Consider the following 9,710-nt stretch of genomic DNA (forward strand, 5'->3'; position numbering starts at 1 on the left):
CGCCAATGGAGTACTGTACTATGGAGAAGGTGAAGAGGAAGTCAGCCCCCCTCCGTCCGTTTACTCGGTCCTCACGGAGTGTTACGGCGAGGAGGAAGAAGAGATCAGCCCCCTCCATCCGTGTGCTCAGGACCTACCGAGTATTATGGTGAGGAGGACGAAGACGTCAGCCCCCCTCCGTCTGTTTGTTCGCCCCCCTCCGAGCACAACAGCGAGAGCGAGGAGGAAGCTAGTCCTTCCGCCTCTGTGTGCTCGGAGGAGACGGTGAAGTCAGAGAACGGGTGCCGGAACAGAGAGGACGTTCCTCGTTCCCCCTCGGAGGGGAGCAGTATGAGCTGCTCACACTACCCGACCTCAGAAGAACCCATTTCGGTCAGGGTGTCTCTGAGGAGGAGGCATGATGGAGCACCTTGCCATAAAGCAAAGGTGATAACTAAATGGCTCAGGGAACAAAACAGAGATTTTGGGTCCATGGCCTGGAAACTCCCCAGATCTTAATCCCATTGAGAACTTGTGGTCAATCATCAAGAGACGGGTGGACAAACAAAAACCTACACATTCTGACAAAATGCAAGCATTGATTGTGCAAGAATGGACTGCTATCAGTCAGGATTTGGTCCAGAATTTGATTGAGAGCATGCCACGGAGAATTGCAGAGGTCCTGAAGAAGGGTCAACACTGCAAATATTGATTTGCTGCATTAACTCATTCTAACTGTCAATAAAAGCTTTTGTTACTCATATGATTGCAATTATATTTCTGTATGTGATAAAAACTATTAGATAAGTTAGAGATAACTAAATTATCTCACTCAGATCCATGTATATGTCACATGTCGCAATATTTACACACCACTAGGTGTCACTGTGCTGTAAGTTGTGCCCCTCTCAAGTGAAATTCCTACAAGGTAGAGAGAAGTGCAGCAGACTGACATTTCCTACTGGACTGGCAACATGGGTTTCCCAGGTTTCCAGGGTTTCCCAAGATTACCTCCTTCTGTACATAATGCCAAACACAGGAATGTGACTGGTTGTTTAGCATGTCAATCAAATTTCCCTCTGCCAGTTTACATCCATTCATTTACCTTTCAATGTCATACAGAGCTTTTCTTTCCTCATGTCTCCCCCTCCAGTCAAATTCATCAAGAAGGTTTAAAAGTCACTCAGTATAATGGAGAAAATCAACTAAAAACATCAAACCAAGAGCACCTGGGGGCCTCATCTGTGTGCACCTGGGGGCCTTACACCTATGTGTAAGACACAAGGGCACACTGTCAAAACCAGGATATTCAGGCGATACACTTCTGGAACTCCTGTGCCATTCTTTGCCCCACCTGTCATTAACCTTGTCCTATTCCAAACTGTGCTTCTCCTCTAATTCACCTTATTCTCCTCTTATTAATCTGTGCTGCTTCTACTCTAACCCTGTAAACAATTCCAGATTAACAACAGACTCACTGACTTTGACACAAAAAGCAGAACAAATATTCTGTTCTATAAATGTACCAATCTCACACTAATCTCAATTATCTTCTGCTAAGCACGAGTCTGAATTATGGTGCGAGTTCTGCATGTTTTACTTTACATGACAAAAAGTAATCACTTTTATCAATTTAGAATTTCAGTGTCAATTTGAAAACACCATCACTCCTCAAAACCATAAACACTCATCTTACAAAAGAGGCTACATGTTGTATCAGTGGAGATTTATGGGTAGACACTATTCCAATAGGTACCTAAGGTGTGGAACAGGTATTTTAATGTCATGCTGGCATGTGTGCTCCTCAAAAGATTTCACCCCCACACCACGCAGAAGCACACCCATTCAAGGGCTGGGGTGTAATTATGATGCTGTACCTATCTCACTACACCTGTCCGGTAGCATCCTAAGCTAAGTAAAAACAAAAAACAAGACACAGAACTAAAGCTCCAACAACACAGCCTGAGAAACAACAGTCTGAGAAACAAGCAGACGGTGGTGTTTGTGTGTGTGAAACACCACATTGCGGTTAAAAATCACAATTGACAAATATGGCACATTTCATTTCACATTTCAGAAGCCTACACTGTAGAGAGACAGAAGAAGCTTTTGCAGCACCACAAAGGATGTTTTTTCCCTATTATCACAAAGTGCATAGCTATCTGGATTTGAGGACCCAGTTAAGTCCAAGAATGAAGGAAAGGGGGTTGATATAGAAAGGGAATTAGAGAGAGAGAAGGAGAGAGGGGGGAGGAACACAAGTAAGGATGAGAAAGACGATCTTTCCACTGAAATGCGAGAAGGGAAGTCATCATTATCAATTCAAACTCAGCTTTGAACATCTCTACATCTCTCATTAGAGTACACTGCAGTGACTCACCTGGAACCTGGAATCTTCACTTATGAATATATAAATATTGCACCATATATTTAATAATTTAATAATTTCATTATTTTTGGGAATGTTACAGAAAGTGCCACAATATCATAAAATCATTAGTTTACCCCATCTGGTGAATTCAAGGGTACACTGCACATAAAACAGAATTATATATATGTGGTGTTCCAACACCAAACATAAAGGAGACTTTTATTTTGGTGTGGATCGATGGTGAGTTCTTATTGGTTGATTGTACCAGTGACAAGTCCCTCTCTTGCTTTTGACCCTTGCCGAGACCTATACGTGGCTCATGTCATTGCTACTGTTAGCAATAAAGTGCGTTTTGGGTTTTCTAAACCTGCCGTTTGTGTTTTCCAGTTGTCTGCTTAAACAGTCCTGAACAACGTGGTGTGCATATACATGACAATACATTTTGGAGAATTTAAAATAAATGTAAATAAAACAAGGTTGTCATGATACAGCCTTCATGTGTGTATAGATGTAGTTTGTGTCTATATATGTACTTCCTATGGGTGTGGCTATTTGTGAATGTGTTCACCCGTCTCATTAGTCCAATGTTTTACACGCGGTGCTCATTTTGTGTTAAGTATATATTGTATGTGTTAATCTTGTCCCGTGTTCGTCTTTGTGAGTCTTGTTTGTGTTGCATGTGCTACCACCGCATTACTACGAGCAGCTACACCATTCATTAATAAATAAGAAATACAATATACGTTCATGCATTCTCGTCTTTGCATCCTGCATTCTTCGCACAGTGACAAAGGTCATTTTCTATTTGAGCACTGAAACGTTATTCACCAGACTGAAATGTAAAATGTTGTAAAATATAAAATGTCTCATTGTTGGCAGCGTCTGCCGTGTTTCTCTGAGTCTGGCCTGGTGAGGATTCTCTCAGAGTCTTGCCTTTGTTTCAAGGGTAGACAAAGGAGATAAGGATTTCTGGTCTAGCTCAATGTTACAGTGAAACAGTGGCCATGCCGTTTGTCTCGTGCGTTCACCTGTCAGCACCACTTAATCAGACCTGCGTTTGAGCCCATGGCGAAAGGTACAAGTCAGTCAGGTTCCAACCCAGGAGAGAATGTTCATATTTCATGAACAGTGTTGGGGAGTAACGAATTACGTGTAACGACGTTACGTAATTTAATTACAAAAAAAATGTAACTGTAATTCGTTACAGTTACAATGAGAAAATATGTAATTCAGTTACAGTTACTTCTAGAAATATTAAGAATTACAATTTTTGTTACATTTAAAAAATATAAACAAAAACCTTTGCGAAATATTTTATTTCTCGCATGTTTCTGGGCTGGAGCAGCAAGTGCGCGGTTCAGTTTCAACTCAAGCACTTGAAGCACTGGAAATTTAAGGAGCATTTGTTTTCGCTAAGTGTTGTCAATAACAGGGTTGCCAACTCTCATGCATTGAGCGTGAGACACACGCATTTGACCGTTTTCACCAGTGACTGTATTCACGCTATTTTCCATGACAACGCTGGGCAGGGCCATTTTGGTTGACTTTGTGGTAGAACTTCCAGTGTTACGGATACGCTGATACCGATTACAAGCAAAACGACAACAAACACAAAATGACTAGAATAATATGTTCAGTTAGAGGGTGTCACAATAATTGGAAGAAGAGGAAAACTTGGCTTGACCAACAGTGTTACGAACACAGCTCGAAAAGATCTGAGTGTTGTGGGGCACCTTATAACTTATATCCACCGCCTTCCAAAGAAGAGGACCTGCGTCTAAGGCTGAAGGCGCTAAATTTAAAACATCCACCTAAACGTCCATACGTCTGCTCTTATCATTTTGTGGAGGGGAAACCAACACCAGATCATCCTTATCCCGAGAAATGTCTTGGTTACGAAGCTCCGATTAAGCAAACGCGTCGGGTGCTTCCTTGCATTCATTTTGTAATTTTAAGAAGACAAGAATGCCTACTTTATGAAAAAAATAATTAAAATGTAGTAATGTACACTAATGCAAAAATAGCTGACCGGAAGTTCTAACACAAAGGCGGAAGAAAGACACACTTGAAAGTGGGCGTGGCGAAATACGGTGAATATATAATGGATGGTACGTCACCGTTGACCATACCTGTCAAGTGTCCCGTTTTGGCCGGGACAGTCCCGTATTTTACCGCTCTGTCCCGGCAACGTCCCGTATTTTTATTTTCCCGTATTTGTCCCGTATTTTCAGTTTTCAATTTTTATTTTTTTAAAGCATTCATGTGCCGCTCCAAACATAATTCTGTCACTAGCCTCGCGAGAACTGCCACCCAGACTACTGCAGGTAGCAGTTCTCGTGAGGCTAGTGACAGAATTCTGTTTGGCGCGGCACATGAATGCTTTAAAAAATATATAAATTAAAACTCGCGGGTTCAGTGTCGACAGTGGGAGCAAACGTGGAACAACAAATCAGGATTTAACGAGAGAAGGCAGTCCTGCCTAAAAAGCTAAGCGTACGTGTAAGTACCTTGACGAATGGGACAGGGAATTTATTTTCCTAAAGAGGAGCATGAAGGGGCACAGCTACTCATTCTGTAAGATATGTAGCTGTGATTTTAGTGTCTCTCATGGGGGAAGGAACGATGTCCGTCAGCACGAACAATCTGCCAAGCACAAACGCGGGCTAAAGGCACAGAAATATGCCCAGGAGATGTCCCCATTTGTAGCTAGAAATACCACTAGAAATTTTTAATTTTTTTTATTCATTTGTAGTTCAAAACATATTTGGGGTGTTTTTTCTTCACTTTTGCCACTCCAAAGATGTTTTCGTTTCTCCTACAGCCTCGATTGCGGCTATATGCAAATAACTGATTATGCAAATAAGGCGATGACGTCATATACGGGAAATGTCCCGTATTTTTAAATACAAAACTTGACAGGTATGCCGTTGACTCCCATTGTGAACTTTTGAAGCCACTAAGATGGCCACACGGACACCGCCATCTTGGATGCGCTTGCGCAGTAGATGAAAATTGGAGCCAGAGCATGCGCATTAGAACCGGTAGGCAGAACAGTATCTCCGCCAGAGACCGTATCTCCTCCCCGACATTCGTTAGGATACGCCCATCAGTATAGACACTTTTCACGTTTTACAAAATAAACAAAGGTAAAAGGTTTTAATACTGCTGTCGAGAGTTTTGCTGTCGAGAGTTTTGATGTTGAGCGCGTTCACGTTTGAGCGTCTGGTATTAGATGTCAACCAACGCAGCTATTAACTGTCAATCACCTTATCGCCACACCCCTTTAAATAATACTTAATAACTTCTATAAAATCTGTTTATTGTAGAGAAAAACACTGAGAGATACTAACGCAATGGGTTGTTATATAATTGACAACATATAATTGCTCAAAAAACTTATTTTACGTGTAATAAAAATTCAAAGTTTCTCGTCCGGCCCGTTCACTTACATGGGAATGGGCGGGGTTAAAAGTTATACTGCAGCCAGCCACTAGAGGGCAGCTGACTCACGGAGTCTTCACTTTTCACTCGTGTCGTCCAGTCCACTTATATACTGTATAGCCCAGGGTTTTTCAAACTATGGGTCGCGACCCTAAAATGGGTCGCGAGGCAAAAAAAAAGGGTCGCTAAAAAATAAATGTTAATATATTTAATAAATTATATTTATAGCGCGCGACTGTGCGAACGGCGGAGGCGTTAATACTTGGCGATCGATCGCGATATAATAGTTAAACTCCGTCAACAACTTACGTTCACCCCCCCCCCCAGTAAACAACTTACTTTCGCCCCCCCCCGGGCAACAACATACGTTCGCCACCCCCGTCAACAACTTACGCTCGCGACCGAGTATACTGTATATATATTTCTTAGTAGGCTGGGTCGCGGGAAAAATCAGGGACAAAATATGGGTCGTTAGAAAAAAAGTTTGAAAAACACTGGTATAGCCTACGGTCTCTGGTTTTCACACGCTCTCACGCCACACTTCCGATATCTCACGCCGAAAAAAATCTAGTTTATTTACCTCTGATCCACATCTATGATTCAATGAGTTACTAGTTCGGTCTGGCACCAACCACTGGCGATCGATAGATCGCGATATAACACTTAATTTGTGTCCATTTTACGTTCGCCACCCTCTACCGTTCAACAAGCAATACATTTAAAATAAATTTGTATGAAGTAATGAAATGCAGTTTGGTATCTAATCAAGTGCAACACCTGCAGATTGTATTGAATGCAGTATTTAGAGATACAATGCAGTTGTTTACAGCTAGTGTAAGTAAAAAGGGTTAATATATATGTGCAGAGTAGATAAATTACCTAGGGAAATGCATGTGTGTGTAATGCATGTCAGTACAATGCACAGGGCAAAGAAAAATAGCATGGTATAAATAAATGTGATAAATACAGATGGAATCATACAGATAATATACAGATTATCCTATACCACTGTAGATAGAGCTATACAGATGTGAATTGAAGAGGAACACTGTACAGATGTTGTGTGGATGGTAAGGTATGGATAGAGGGGAAGGAGAGAATGGTCTTTGCACTGAAAAAATGGGAAAAGGGGGGTTGTTCATTTTGTAAAACAAATTTATGTTTATTGTGCTGTTTCCCTAAACATGATTCAATCATGAAACATCCTCGTAAATAGTCTTGTTGTTAGATGGACATGTTTCAATCATGACCACATTACATGAAATAGTTGCAATGTATGGAAAAGCTCCTCCTACTTTCTAAATTACCCCTCCCAATCCTTTGCTCGGGAAAAGCAGTTATACTGCAGAAGAACAAGGCCTGATTGTGTCAGTGCTGCCTGGAACTTTAAGGAGGCAAGGTGAGTCTTGTTTTTTTATTGTTTTAATTGTTTTATAGTTTATAGTATGTAGACTATTAAAGTCGATGCTATGTTTACAGAGAAAGGTGCACACCACCACACGTTTAGTCGTTAGCATTAGCATGTAAGCTAGGCTATGGCTAGACTCTATAGCAGGGGTAATCAATTAAATCTTTCCGCGGTCCATTTTTGGCAGATAGCTCAGACCTTAGGTCCGGGTCCGCGGTGGCGAACGAAAGTTGTTGAGTGGGGTCAGGCCCGTTGACAGTCTTGCTGGGGCCCGGGACAGGAAAGATTCATGTACCCCCCCCCCCACCCCCCCCCCCCCCCCCCACCCCCCCCCCCCCCCCCCCCCCCCCCCCGGCGCGAGGGTTCGCGCGAAAATGAGGTCGTGCACCTCTCGAATTTTGTAAGGGTTCATATACCTTTATAGGGTGGAATTAAAGCACGTGTACTTAAACATTTATACATATACTCGAAATGATTCGAAATAATTCGCTTTTTATCACATTATTTAATGGTTGCTTATTTTCAAAACGCCCAATCTTAACGTCTTCACGAGAACTGTTCAGTCAGACAGCTATTTGTTGTGAAACGAAGTAGTTACAATTTCAAGCATTTTCAAGTACTTTACCCTAAATTCCAGCACTTTTCAAACCTGGAACACAATGCAACTTTAAAATTCGTCAGGTAAATGTTTTTCCTTTCTTTTCTGCGCTCCAGACTTCTGTATTTACTTTAACTATCCACCACTGTATTTCCCGCTGTTGGGCGGATACCGGCCGGCTACAGTCGGTGCTGGATCAAACCATTTTCTAGTGCGAGGCGGGGGTGTATGCACTTAATGGAAAATATGCAGATAGGTAAAAAACATATATATTTGAGCCATTGAGCTTATTTTGAGTACATAATTTTATAATAATGAAAGATTTCAAGATTATTTAAAAATTATAGACTTTAAATAAAAAATAAATTGCTGGGCTCTTTGATGGGCCCCCCTGGCCCTAGGGCCCGGGACAACAAACCCGGTTGTCCCCCCCTGTCGACGGGGCTGAGTGGGGTGGCGAACGAAAGTTGTTGAGCGGGGGGGCGAACGTAACACTCAAATGGGTGGTGAACGTAACACTCGTCTAAAAATAAATTCTCCGGTTTAAAATATAGTCTCCCGTTAAAATTTTTTTGGCATTTGGGTCCGTATCCAGTTAATCAGGAATGTGATTGGGTCCGGACAGGACGGCGTTCGGGTCCGGATCCGGACCGCGGTCCGCCATTTGGTGATACCTGCTCTATAGCCTATTAGCTTTACATGGCACCTCAATTAATTTCAAGAATGCCTAATTCACTTTTATCATTCCGCCCTACTTTGACCCACCTTGTGTGTGTGTTAATCAGTTGTATCTGAATTTAAGCAGTGCTTTAAGTTGGTTGGTAATCACCATTACCCAATACCAGCACTTTAAATATGCCATACTGGGACTTTTTTTCCCCACCATGGAGGTTGCACCCACACGTGCTCGCTCTGGCCCATCACGCTCTGCTCTTGTCGCATGAAGCTGAACATGGTAGATTGCGCCCTCTTAATTTCCTATACTATAAATAAGTGCAAATATTTTTTTCTTCCAGGTGCTGTGCTAGAATAATGCAATGAATGGCAAGCTTGCCTGTTTCAAAGGCTCTGTAGTATATGTTTATGTTTAGCCTCTTTTTGAGAACAATGTTAATTTGTAACAACAAATGTGCTTTTAGCCACAAGGCAAAGGCCCTGCTTTTGCCATTAAAAAGCCAAGGCACTCAAGTGAACTATTGCCCACCCCCTATCCCACAGGAGAGACTGATGAAACTTTAGAAACACTTCGAGTGGAACTTAAAAATGGATGTAAAAAAGAGGAACGGCAAAGAAACAGTACATCGAAAAATGGACAAGACGTTCTCATACAAAAGATTAAAGGTAGTTAGGGAAACCTCTGAACAGAGAGGTTATGTGGCATGCACTTTGTTTTTCTACTTTGTCAGTGAACCTTGGTTTGTCTGAAAAACCTGCTCTAAACTGCTAGGATGTAGACTCATCCGAATGTTGACTATTTTGTATAAAAATTTTTGAAAATTTTATCAGCTGTATTTGTTTTATTCTTGCTGCAGTGTACTACTTTCATAAAGTTTAGACTATGTAAGATGGATTTGATAGATTAACACCAAATCTATTGTGATACATTTTAGGTTGTTACCACATAACTACATTGTAAGTGAAACATTTAAATTAATTGTAATGTCTAGATAAAAAACTACATAATATATTCAACATGAAGTAAATTTGTTATAAGTAAAAGATTCATATACATAAAATGTGACATAAATGCATGATATAAACACACTTGGATTAGCATATTTCAACATGAAATTATTAGAATGTAACGTATCTAACTCGGAGGGAGCAGGGGCCGGACACAATTGCGGAGATAAATCAATTTCTTTTAATATACATGAGCTCTCGGAGGAGCAAACGAAAGACAAACAACCGAC

This window comes from Brachyhypopomus gauderio, chromosome 9, assembly GCF_052324685.1.
Source record: "Brachyhypopomus gauderio isolate BG-103 chromosome 9, BGAUD_0.2, whole genome shotgun sequence".
Classification (NCBI taxonomy): domain Eukaryota; kingdom Metazoa; phylum Chordata; class Actinopteri; order Gymnotiformes; family Hypopomidae; genus Brachyhypopomus; species Brachyhypopomus gauderio.